The sequence below is a fragment of the Seriola aureovittata genome, chromosome 13 (genome assembly GCF_021018895.1).
Source record: "Seriola aureovittata isolate HTS-2021-v1 ecotype China chromosome 13, ASM2101889v1, whole genome shotgun sequence".
NCBI lineage: Eukaryota > Metazoa > Chordata > Actinopteri > Carangiformes > Carangidae > Seriola > Seriola aureovittata.
Window position 1 is genome coordinate 12,999,774 of NC_079376.1, and position 13,652 is coordinate 13,013,425.

A 13,652-nucleotide genomic window follows, 5' to 3' on the forward strand; every position below is an offset into this window, starting at 1 on the left:
TGGTCATATAAACGTCATAGCATGGCAAGGCATGAGACAAGATGATATGATTAGGAATAAAAATGCCAAAAAACGTCCAAGAATAGTATGGCATAAAAGGTCAAAAAAACATCATAGTATATTAAGTCATAAAAGGTCATAAAAACGTCATGGTATGGCAAGGCATGGGACGAAATAATATAATTAAGCATAAAAATGCCAAGAAAGGTCAAAGTATAGTATGGCAGAAAATTGCTAAAAAATGTCATAGTATAGTATGGCATAAAAAGTCAAAAATACATCAAAGAATAGTATGGCAGAAAAATGCCAAAAAACGTCATAGTATAGTATGGCATAAAATGTCAAAAATACATCATACTATATTAAGGCATAAAAGGTCATAGAATCGTCAAAGTATGTCAAGGCATGAGACAAAATAATATAATTAGGCATAGTAATGCAAAAAAACGTCATATTATAATATGGCATAAAACGTCAAAAAACGTCATAGTATAGTATGGCATAAAAAGTCAAAAATATAACATACCATATTAAGGGCATAAAAGGTCATAGAATCATCATAGTATGTCAAGGCATGGGACGAAATAATATAATTAGGCATAAAAAGTCAAAAATACATCAAAGAATAGTATGGCATAAAACGTCAAAAAACGTCATAGTATAGTATGGCATAAAAAGTCAAAAATACAACATACTATATTAAGGCATAAAAGGTCATTGAATCATCAAAGTATGTCAAGGCATGAGACGAAATAATATAATTAGGCATAAAAAGTCAAAAATACATCAAAGAATAGTAAGGCATAAAACGTCAAAAAACGTCATAGTATAGTATGGCATAAAAAGTCAAAAATACAACATACTATATTAAGGCATAAAAGGTCATAGAATCATCATAGTATGTCAAGGCATGAGACGAAATAATATAATTAGGCATAAAAAGTCAAAAATACATCAAAGAATAGTATGGCAGAAAAATGCCAAAAAAACGTCATAGTATAGTATGGCATAAAATGTCAAAAATACATCATACTATATTAAGGCATAAAAGGTCATAGAATCGTCAAAGTATGACAAGGCATGAGACGAAATAATATAATTACGCATAAAAATGCCAAAAAACGTCATATTATAGTATGGCATAAAATGTCAAAAAACGTCATAGTATGGCATAAAAAGTCAAAAATACAACATACCATATTAAGGCATAAAAGGTCATAGAAATGTCATATATTAAGGCATAAAAGGTCATAGAATCATCATCATAGTATAGTATGGCATAAAAAGTCAAAACTACATCATACTTGGCATCGTGTGGCGTAGTGGTCTAAGCAGGCGTGTAGAGGCTACAGTCCTCGCTGCAGTCGGCCCCGGTTCGAGTCCTGCATCGGGAAGCCCTTACTGCATGTCATTCCCCCTCTCTCCCTACCTTTTCCTGTCTCTCTACTGTCCTGTCAAATAAAGGCATAAAAAGCCCAATAAATAAAAACACATCATACTATATTAAGGCATAAAATCTCAGAAAAAACCTCATAGTATGGCGAGAAGAAATTATATAATTAGGCATAGAAATGCAAAAAAACGTCATATTATAGTAAGGCATAAAACGTCAAAAAAACATCATAGTATATTAAGTCAAAAAAGGTCATAAAAACGTCATGTTATGGCAAGGCATGGGACGAAATAATATAATTAAGCATAAAAATGCCAAGAAAGGTCAAAGTATAGTATGGCAGAAAAATGCTAAAAAACGTCATAGTATGGCATAAAATGTCAAAAATACATCATACTATATTAAGGCATAAAAGGTCATAGAATCGTCAAAGTATGTCAAGGCATGAGACAAAATAATATAATTAGGCATAGTAATGCAAAAAAACGTCATATTATAATATGGCATAAAACGTCAAAAAACGTCATAGTATAGTATGGCATAAAAAGTCAAAAATATAACATACCATATTAAGGGCATAAAAGGTCATAGAATCATCAAAGTATGTCAAGGCATGAGACGAAATAATATAATTAGGCATAAAAAGTCAAAAATACATCAAAGAATAGTAAGGCAGAAAAATGCCAAAAAAACGTCATAGTATAGTATGGCATAAAATGTCAAAAATACATCATACTATATTAAGGCATAAAAGGTCATAGAATCATCAAAGTATGTCAAGGCATGAGACGAAATAATATAATTAGGCATAAAAAGTCAAAAATACATCAAAGAATAGTAAGGCATAAAACGTCAAAAAACGTCATAGTATAGTATGGCATAAAAAGTCAAAAATACAACATACCATATTAAGGCATAAAAGGTCATAGAAAGGTCATATATTAAGGCATAAAAGGTCATAGAATCATCATCATAGTATAGTATGGCATAAAAAGTCAAAACTACATCATACTTGGCATCGTGTGGCGTAGTGGTCTAAGCAGGCGTGTAGAGGCTACAGTCCTCGCTGCAGTCGGCCCCGGTTCGAGTCCTGCATCGGGAAGCCCTTACTGCATGTCATTCCCCCTCTCTCCCTACCTTTTCCTGTCTCTCTACTGTCCTGTCAAATAAAGGCATAAAAAGCCCAATAAATAAAAACACATCATACTATATTAAGGCATAAAATCTCAGAAAAAACCTCATAGTATGGCGAGAAGAAATTATATAATTAGGCATAGAAATGCAAAAAAACGTCATATTATAGTAAGGCATAAAACGTCAAAAAACGTCATAGTATGGCATAAAAAGTCAAAAATACAACATACTATATTAAGGCATAAAAGGTCATAGAATCATCATAGTATGTCAAGGCATAAGACGAAATAATATAATTAGGCATAAAAAGTCAAAAATACATCAAAGAATAGTATGGCAGAAAAATGCCAAAAAACGTCATAGTATAGTATGGCATAAAAAGTAAAAACTACATCATACTTGGTGGCGTAGTGGTCTAAGCAGGCGTGTAGAGGCTACAGTCCTCGCTGCAGTCGGCCCCGGTTCGAGTCCTGCATCGGGAGGCACTTACTGCATGTCATTCCCCCTCTCTACTGTCCTGTCAAATAAAGGCATAAAAAGCCCAATAAATAAAAACACATCATACTATATTAAGGCATAAAATCTCAGAAAAAACCTCATAGTATGGCGAGAAGAAATTATATAATTAGGCATAGAAATGCAAAAAAACGTCATATTATAGTAAGGCATAAAACGTCAAAAAACGTCATAGTATGGCATAAAAAGTCAAAAATACAACATACTATATTAAGGCATAAAAGGTCATAGAATCATCATAGTATGTCAAGGCATGGGACAAAATAATATAATTAGGCATAAAAAGTCAAAAATACATCAAAGAATAGTATGGCAGAAAAATGCCAAAAAACGTCATAGTATAGTATCGCATAAAATAATTAGAATCATCATAGTATGTCAAGGCATGGGACGAAATAATATAATTAGGCATAAAAAGTCAAAAATACATCAAAGAATAGTATGGCAGAAAAATGCCAAAAAAACGTCATAGTATAGTATGGCATAAAATGTCAAAAATACATCATACTATATTAAGGCATAAAAGGTCATAGAATCGTCAAAGTATGTCAAGGCATGAGACGAAATAATATAATTAGGCATAGTAATGCAAAGAAAAAGTCATATTATAGTATGGCATAAAACGTCAAAAAACGTCATAGTATAGTATGGCATAAAAAGTCAAAAATACAACATACTATATTAAGGCATAAAAGGTCATAGAATCATCAAAGTATGTCAAGGCATGAGACGAAATAATATAATTAGGCATAAAAAGTCAAAAATACATCAAAGAATAGTAAGGCATAAAACGTCAAAAAACGTCATAGTATAGTATGGCATAAAAAGTCAAAAATACAACATACCATATTAAGGCATAAAAGGTCAAGGTCAGGTCATAGAATCATCATCATAGTATAGTATGGCATAAAAAGTCAAAACTACATCATACTTGGCATCGTGTGGCGTAGTGGTCTAAGCAGGTGTGTAGAGGCTACAGTCCTCGCTGCAGTCGGCCCCGGTTCGAGTCCTGCATCGGGAGGCCCTTACTGCATGTCATTCCCCCTCCCTTTTCCTGTCTCTCTACTGTCCTGTCAAATAAAGGCATAAAAAGCCCAATAAATAAAAACACATCATACTATATTAAGGCATAAAATCTCAGAAAAAACCTCATAGTATGGCGAGAAGAAATTATATAATTAGGCATAGAAATGCAAAAAAACGTCATATTATAGTAAGGCATAAAACGTCAAAAAACGTCATAGTATGGCATAAAAAGTCAAAAATACAACATACTATATTAAGGCATAAAAGGTCATAGAATCATCATAGTATGTCAAGGCATGGGAAAAAATAATATAATTAGGCATAAAAAGTCAAAAATACATCAAAGAATAGTATGGCAGAAAAATGCCAAAAAACGTCATAGTATAGTATCGCATAAAATAATTAGAATCATCATAGTATGTCAAGGCATGGGACGAAATAATATAATTAGGCATAAAAAGTCAAAAATACATCAAAGAATAGTATGGCAGAAAAATGCCAAAAAAACGTCATAGTATAGTATGGCATAAAATAATTAGAATCATCATAGTATGTCAAGGCATGAGACGAAATAATATAAATGGGCATAGAAATGCCAAAAAACGACAAAGTGTAGTATGGAAGAAAAATGTCAAAAAACGTCAAAATATAGTAAGGCATAAAACGTCAAAAAACGTCATAGTATAGTATGGCATAAAAAGTCAAAAATACAACATACCATATTAAGGCATAAAAGGTCATAGTATCATCATAGTATGTCAAGGCATGGGACGAAATAATATAATTAGGCATAAAAAGGCCAAAAAAACGTCAAAGAATAGTATAGCATAAAACGTCAAAAAAACATCATATTATATTAAGGCATAAAAGGTCATAAAAACGTCATAGTATAGTCAGGTATCAAACGAGATAGTATAGTAAGGCATAAAAATGCAAAAAAACGTCAAAGTATAGTATGGCATAAAAACAAACAAGATGGCATAGTAGGCCACAATTTCAATGTAAATACAGGGAGACCAGGGTTTGAACCAACAATCTTCTGTTTGAAAGTCAATAACCCAAACCACTGAACCACGATACCACTTCTTCCGTTGAATGACTGATAAAAATATCTTAAGGCATAATTATACCATTGTATGGTCAGGCGAAGAAACTCACATTATGGTAAGGCAAAAAAAGCAACAATATACGAAGGCATAAAAACTTCAAAAAGTGTCATGATATAATAAGGCATAAAATGTAAAAAAAAAACGTCACAGTATAGTATGGTATAAAACTTCAAAAATACATCATATTATATCAAGGCATAAAAGCTCATAATAACGTCATAGCATGGCAAGGCATGAGATGAAATAATATAATTAGGCATAAAAATGCAAAAAAACGTCAAAATATAGTATGGCAGAAAAATGCCAAAAAACTTCAAAATTTTAATATAAACGTGGGGTGACCAGGGTTTGAACCAACAACATTCAGTTTGAAAGTTAATATCTCGAACCACTGAACCACACTACCACTTCACACATAGCTTGACTGATATATCTCAATATCTTAACGCTCAACTATACCATTGTATGGTCAGGCGAAGAAACTCACATTATGCTAAGGCAAAAAGGGGAACAATATACGAAGGCATACAAAATTCAAAAGCGTAGTGGTTTAAGCAGGCGCCCCATGTGTAGAGGCTACAGTCCTCGCTGCAGTTGGCCCCGGTTCGAATCCCGCATCGGACGGCCTTTCGCTGCATGTCATTCCCCCTCTCTCTGCCTCCCTGTTTCCTGTCACTCTCCACTGTGCTGTCCATTAAAGGCATAAAAAGCCCAAAAAAATATACTTAAAAAAAAAAAACGTCATCATATAATTATAAGGCATAAAATATAAAAAGAAACGATATTGTAAGGCATCAAACAAGATAGTGAAGTAAGGCATAAAAATGCCAAAAAAGATGTTAGTGTAGTATGGCAGAAAAATGCCAAAAACAACATCATAGTATAATAAGGCACAAAACGTAAAAAAATGTCACAATATAGTAAGGTATAAAATGTCATAGTATAGTAAGGCATAAAACTTTATAGTAGAAAAAGGCATAAAAATGTCAAAAACACCATAGTATCGTAACGCGTAAAAACTGTCATACTATAATAAGGAAAACATAGTCACTATTTTCATGTAGACACAGTGTGACCAGGGTTCGAACCAGCAAAATTCTGTTTTAAAGAAAACATCTCAAACCACTGAACCACAATTCCACTTAAGACATTACTTGACTGATAAACATATCTTAACGCACAAGTATACCATTGTATGGCCAGGTGAAGAAGCTCATATAATGGTAAGGCAAAAAAAGCGTCATAATATACAAAGGCATAAAAACCTCAAAAAACGTCATAGTATAGTATGGCATAAAACAACAAAATACATCATAGTATATTAAGGCATAAAAGGTCAGTTGAAATTTTTCTGGTGACATTAGGTACGGGATATGGGAGCATTCAGATAACCCCCACATTTTTTTGTCAATCAAATGACAGCATGCCTAAATTAGTTGTCTTGGAGACGCAGCCTCTTGGAGGGCACATTGGAATGATCTAATATGACTTCACTCCAAACATAGTGCTAATGCTGTCACCAAATATTGGTAGGGACAATTCTGTCCATGACATGTCCCTACCATCCATATGCAAACCTACGCCCTTGGAAGACAATACAGTACAATCACCCAACTAATCAAGTTGCTTCTGAAGGTAATACTGTGTACCTAACTGAATTGTTGTTTGCCAAAGTGAAAGAAGTACAACACTCAGCAAACTGTTTATTCCTTTGTTCATTTTCTTAAAAAATATTCTGTGTAAAACTCAAGTTACTGTTATTGTAACAAATTAAAATATCATATAGAGAAATGTTTATGTATGAGTCATTAACCAGTGAAATGAATGATTCCTATTTCGTGGCCTGGGTCCACTGAAAGAATGTAAGAGAACCACTTACAGAGACATTGTGTTCCGTGCCATTCTCAACACCAGTCTGGTCAGTTTCCACCACTGCTTATAGCATTACATAAGCTGCAGAGAAAACAAAAGTAACAGTGCCAAACTGTTGAAATGTAAGATTGCCTCAAATGGGTTGAAGCTGATTCTGAGAAAAGTTCCTCAAGTTTTGGAACTGACACAGTTCAGTGGCTCAGCTGATCGACTCCTCTCTACTAAAGGCGTGATCTGCAGCTCTCTATTTAAGATGCATCAGCATCCACAGTGTGAACAGAGTAAGTGTGATTTGGTCAGTTTAAAGACGGCGTCTCCGAAGGTGGTGCAGCAGCTCTTCTATCATGGCTATTTACAGGCCAGTGAAATGATAACAGCATACAATAAAAAAAAATACATGACAATGTGAAAAATTAATTGTACCTCTCACAGTCATTTGTTTAAACAATTACAATATAATTACAGTTTTGACCTCAAATGAATCATTCCACTATAGAAGAGCAAAAACTGGTCACACCAGCTGTTGAAGTGACATGTGACTTCCTATAAAGTAGGATGAACAGAAGTCATCATGGAAGACTTTGACAAATGAAAGGAATTCAATCCTGAAGTTGAGTGAGAACTGGTTTACCTACTCACATGATTGCGGTGTGCGACCATTGCATCATGCAGTCAACACAACAGGTGCTAAGTCACGCTATTATGTGGAAATTTTAATCCTTGCTAAACTAAGCAGACCGGCCTCTCCTGTCATCTATCCTGTTGAGGACATGTTTTACTTGTTGTGAGTGAGAGTGTTGTAGAAACCTGGTTGTCACAGCTGTTTTAAATATTGATATACATCTGCTTTTCCTTTTCTGCAGCATTACTCTGATGACTGTGTCCATCTTGAAGAGGGTTGACTGAGGTGTTGTTTTCTATATTAGAATCTTTTCAATAAACGAAACCAAGAAAGTGACCCTAAAGATTTTCATGTCAGCTTATAGCCTACTTAAGCATCATCACACTAGAGGGAGTGATGTACAGAATATCAGCATGGCTGTGATTCGGTCATAGCGGCCTCGCACCGCAGACAATCACAGCTGTGCTGAACATCACAACCTCGAGTGTGATATTGCTTAATACAACAGTTCTATGAGCACCATATTAGTTAAATAAGCAACAACAGGTTATAATTTGTTGCACACTACTTTGCTACTTTGTCTACAGTGTAGACAAAGTAGCAAGGTAACGTTACCCCAGGAATTTGGTTCAAAGTCCCAGTGCTGTTATATTCTATATCAGCACTCATGGAATGCCTCTCATCCAATCAAATAACGTGGTCGGAACTAACTGTTGTCTAAACCCCATTTAACAATGGTTTCTATTCATACCCATGCAACCGAGAGACTATTATTTCATTTAAGTGAATGGAATAATACAGAAACTAAACTGGCCACCTGGAGCCAGAAGTTTCATTTTGTTAACTGGGAAGGGCAGTCTGGAGAGAAATGTTGAATTAAAAAAAAATAAAATGTTGCAAAAACTAAATTCTATTCATGTATTAGTATTATTTGTGTATGACTATTTAAACACCTGGAAAATAACTATTTGCATGGGTAGATACCACTAGAGGGAAGTGAGAATATACTGTATGCTTATTGTAATTTGATGCAACCCCTTAGAAGAAGCGGTTACAGTGATTGGCCAACAGGGCGCGCTGTCTGAGTCTGTTTGTGAAACTGCTGGGTGCTGAGCTCTCCTCTAAGCGGCAGCGCAGGACAGCAGACGGGAAGCCTCGTGCGGACAAATGGCGTCCCTCCAGTAAGAAGCAGCTGATTTCCTCCCGAGCACGGCAGCAGGAACAGTAGAGAGGTAAACACACCGCCCCCGGATGCCTTTAAAACAAGATAGCCCACTGCTTTACGCAGGGTTTGAGTAGCAGGCTGACGGCGGGACGTTGCGCACTCCTCAGTGGTCGAGAGCCGCTGCCCCAGTGTACAAATAATCCTACTGTCAAGCAAAACAGAGAGGAGAGTGTCAGCTGCAGCTTGTGCTTCCCTCTGCTTTGCTTATTTTTCTGCGGTGTGTGTGTTTTTTTTTTTTCTTTCGCCGATGGTTGTTGGTGTTCCTGTTTCACCAGGGCCTGATCTCAGGCGCTGCAGGCGACAGTAGCAGGTCAAATGTTTCCACCTCGACGTCGGAGGGACACATAATGAACATGGGCATCACCCCTTCAGAGATATCCTCCTCTTCTTCTTCTTCCTCCTCCTCCTCCTCCTTCACCGCCTGACTGGTTGGCCGCCTCTTCGTTAATCCAATTCAGGAGATCATCTTTTCCAACCTTTCCTGAGGTTACACCATCAAGACGGCTTTATCTCAGAAAGCCAGGTAAGGTTTTTGTGCTTTTATTCCATATTACACAGTGGGGGAAGCCGGGGATCATGAGCTGTCAGTCTCAATTATGAACTGCTGTCGCATTATTTTCGCCATTTCCTCGTTTTAACAGCAAGATATCCTGTACCTGAGTCACAGCCAGCCGGCTGTAAGCGGTCTCAGTGGTGACTTCGTTTAGTGTAATTGTCAAACTCCGTAACTCTTTGTCTTATTTTGGAGTAATAGTGAATCTACGACAAAGCACTGGCTTCAGAATTACATCAGTAAGGTTTTCAGTGTGTGTGTGTGTGTGTGTGTGTGTGTGTGTGTGTGTGTGTGTGTGTTAGTGTGTGGCCGTATTGCTGACACTTGATCAGAGTTGATGTAATTGTTGTTCCCTACAGCCTCAGATCATATTTATTTCCCGTACAGCAGCTGCAGAGTGTTGCATCTGAACTCCAAGGATAACATGCTCAGAGTGGATGGCTCCACTGAGCCCTGAAAGGTCACTCAGTGTGCCCTGCTATTTCCATTTTAAGCAGCAGGTCCCCCTCAGGGTACAGTCAGATTATAGATGTAACTATGAAACCAGGCTAGTAGAAAAACACAGTATTCTTGCAGTCCGGCTGGTGGTCAGGGCTTTGAGGTGCGTGTGTGTGTGTGTGTGTGTCTGTATGTGTGTGTGTCTGTATGCGTGGTGCATGAAATTTCCTTTCTAATGTCTTTATCCCACCTGTACACTGTGTTCTCATCTCTCACACAGTCACATCCTTTCAGGTAGGCTAACATGTTTGTGTCTGTCCTTTTCAACTAATGAAGCCAAGACATTGTCAGCATCCTGACATTATAACCACTAAATGTCAAATGTCAATATGCGGGAGAAAGCTGGTTCACCTCAGCATGGTGTGTTCAAGTGCATGGGTTTGTCCCTGTGCAAGATTCATGAAATACATTCAACATATGGGGATGCATACATACAAGGTTGATCCTGTTACAAACCGTGGCTTTCAAGATCCTGCTCATTGTGTGCTATTGATTCTCTCTCCAGTTTCATGCTTTTACTCATAATGCAGGAGTTATACATTGAAACACTTACTCTGTCTCTTACAATCACACACACACACACACACACACACACGCTTGAACACACATGTAGAAAACATTGTGTATTTCGCATGGAATTTCACAGATGCGCGGGGGGTGTAGTGATGCACTTTTTCCATTCTTTTTCCAGTCTTGTTTCCATTGGGGAATAAATGCATCAAGCCCGTACCCTCTGTCACAGATTTGCTCGAAACAAGAGAAAGATGTTCTGTACAAAACAGCAACACATTCTTCAGAGTGACCAGCGGCAGTCAGCCCGTTCCCAGAGGAAAGTGAAGATGTGTTTACTTAAGAGTGAGAAGGAATGAGGTTATGATGCCCAGAACATGGCGTGCCATTCCAGTCTAGAGGGTTCACACATGGTCAAAAATACACACATGTGAATGTACATGGAAACATACACGTACAAAAGCTAGCACATATGAATGGCACTTTATATAGGCAAGGAGGGGGAATGATTTTTGATGTCAGCTTCACACAGCAGAGGCCCTCTCTCAGTAAGGACATAATGTAAAAAATGAATGAATGAGAAATATAACTGCTCCATTTTGAAATAGAGTTCTGTTGAATGTGTTTTTGTGATGGTGATAACAGATACAGGTTGTGCAGGAAAGTCATGCACTGGATTTGTTTTTGTTGATTCAGCTTTGGGTTGGCTTCCTTAAACTTTGACAAGACAAAGCATCTGACAGATTTGTAGTTGCATGGCCTGATGGATTACATGGATGAGAATAACACAGTGAGGTTAGTAACCGCAATATTGTCAGCTTACCTGCTGTATATACTCTATATACTTTGTGGTGTAATCAGAAAAGTGTGTCTGAGAGAAGTATCTTGGTTTTCCAGATCTGAATAAGTCTGATGCAAACGTCCAGATCCTGAAGGGAGCATCTGTCAGTGCAACAGGTAGAAGTCTGGTCAGCCCTACATCACAAATCATCACCTAATGTTAAGGAGATTAGTCAGCCTGAGACAGAGATGAGCTCGAAATTCGACACCCATTCAGTTTAAGTACACTTAACCAGTAATTAAACCTCAATTACTGTCAGTTCTTCATTACCTGTGAAGTCTTGTTCGAGTGGTTTCACTAAGCTGAGGAAGGGTCTTTAAGGGCCAGACAACACTGAATATAAAACTGCCATGGTTAGGTAACAGGGATTTCTAAAGACACTTAGCTGCCTCAGACATACTGTACATTACCACATTGCCTTTGTTGAATCATTCTTTATTCTTGTAACATTTACATACCCAGAGAAGAAGTCGTTTTGGTGTAATCTGATTTCAGGGGTTGTAGTCTGCCTGTCTGCAGTCAGGTTGCCAAGGATTATGCAACAGCTTAAATGCCATTTCAGCAGGGTGTTGTGAGTGTGTGTTCAGGGTGGTGCTGGTTTCCAGGTTTCCAGGTCTACTGTGTTTGTGTTTGTGTGTGCGTTTGTGTTTGTGTTTGTGTTTGTGTGTGGGGGTTGAGGGGAGGGCAGTGTACACACTAGACAGTCAACAATGCAATCACTTGAGTTCTAAATAGCTCCTGAAAATGATGTTCATTGCTCGGGGAGCACGTTAGCTATTTGTGTAATGGCTTGTATCCAGCCAGTTAGGACTGCGTTAGGTTGAGATAGGGATTGTTATGAGAGCATTATGTGATGCTCGTGTGTGCTGTGCTTCTTCCCGACGGCAGCTTGGTATTTTGAACTGGTCTCTCAGGCTCCATTCTCCCAGACAGGTAGGGCTCATAAAGTGAGACACTGTTATGTAATAAAAGCAGCACAGATTCTGCTGACCGTCTGACACTTTCCAAGATTTAGCATTTCATTGCAGCAAGCCATCAGGGGTTGAGTGAATCCCAGACAAACAAGCAATAAGCACAAGTAATTTTGTGATGAGAAAAAACTGAACTCCAAATGAACATCCATTTTATGAAATAGCACTTTTGTCTGTGAGCTCACAATTATTTGCTCATCTTCCTCAGACATTGAAACAAAGAGCCATTTCCAACAGATACTGTGTATGTGTCTGAGTGACTGTTGAGCTGCTTTCAAGCAGTGATACTTTACCACCATCTATCTATACGTACTGACTGCCTAATGAGAGACACAGCCAAGAAGTGTATAAGAAAAGCTTTCACTGCAATTCTAGATCCAGTTTTTTTTTTTGTTAGGTGGTGGATTTTACTGCCTCCTGCAGAAAATGGCCCGAATTTAGATGATGTAACATCAGTATGTGGAGATATTTCCAGCGCAGCTGCTGTATAATGGAGTTTTACAGGGCGAAGAAAATTCAGCCTTCTAAAACAATTGTAAAGTTCAGATTTTGGTGTCCGTCCCACATTTTCACACTGCATGGGCTTCTTTCTAAAGTTACAAATTTGGAAAAAAGTCAGGGAGAAATATTTTGCAGGAGGAGACATTAGTTTTTCCACCCACGGTAGCCTCAGTCGACTGTAGTCCAGCAACAAATCATGTTTCATGTTCATTAAAGGGGTACAACTCACACTTCAGCTCAACTGGGAATAAGCCAACCCTTTGCTCTTACTATGTCTGTCTCTATCACTGATGTTCCCCACCTACACAGGAAAACAGCAGAATATAACACGTTCAGGCTCGTACTCTGCTGGGAGTAGAGTAATGTTGGAAATCTCTAACTGAAGTAGAAGCAGATGAGTCAGGAGGTAGGCCAGGAACTGGTGCTACAAGAGGTGAGCCAAAAGCTGGTGCAACCTGGCGTGGCATAAAGCACGAGCTAATGCCATGGGGGAAGAAGGCACAGATGAACAGCACAATGACTATGTAATGTACCCATGGTCAGGAGAGATTTGGTCGCGTGACGTTCTAGCATGCTGGCATTCTTTGGACATATGCTCTTACAAACTAAACTTCTTGCTAGCGCTTTGTCTCTGACTATTACTTGGAATACAGTAACTGTCTAAGCACTGGAGATGCATTTTACTCCCCAGTGAACCTGCAGCATCATAGTTATCCTTTAAGGAGCTATTTATAAGTTTTGATATAGTTACATAGCCAACATTAGCATTAACAAGGTTGCAAGTACAGCATCAAACTTTATTCCTTTATTTGCCATGAGCTGTTTCCAGCGGTGGAAAGCAACCCTCTTGTTTTGATTCTATTTCTGTGACTTCTTTTCTT

General features: G+C 37.7%; 1 protein-coding gene across 2 annotated transcripts in view; it reads left to right on the forward strand.

The window, feature by feature from the left end:
* The first annotated feature begins 8,780 nt into the window (after nt 1-8,780).
* Nucleotides 8,781-13,652, forward strand: part of rnf144aa (ring finger protein 144aa) — a 31,549-nt gene continuing 26,677 nt past the window's right edge. The window contains exons 1-2 of one of the 2 annotated variants that reach the window (XM_056393231.1): nt 8,781-8,904; nt 9,173-9,420. The gene's annotated coding sequence lies outside the window, so the exon portion shown is untranslated. Of the gene's footprint in view, nt 8,905-8,930; nt 9,421-13,652 lie in introns of those variants that run through there. The other variant, XM_056393230.1, reaches the window with a different exon arrangement.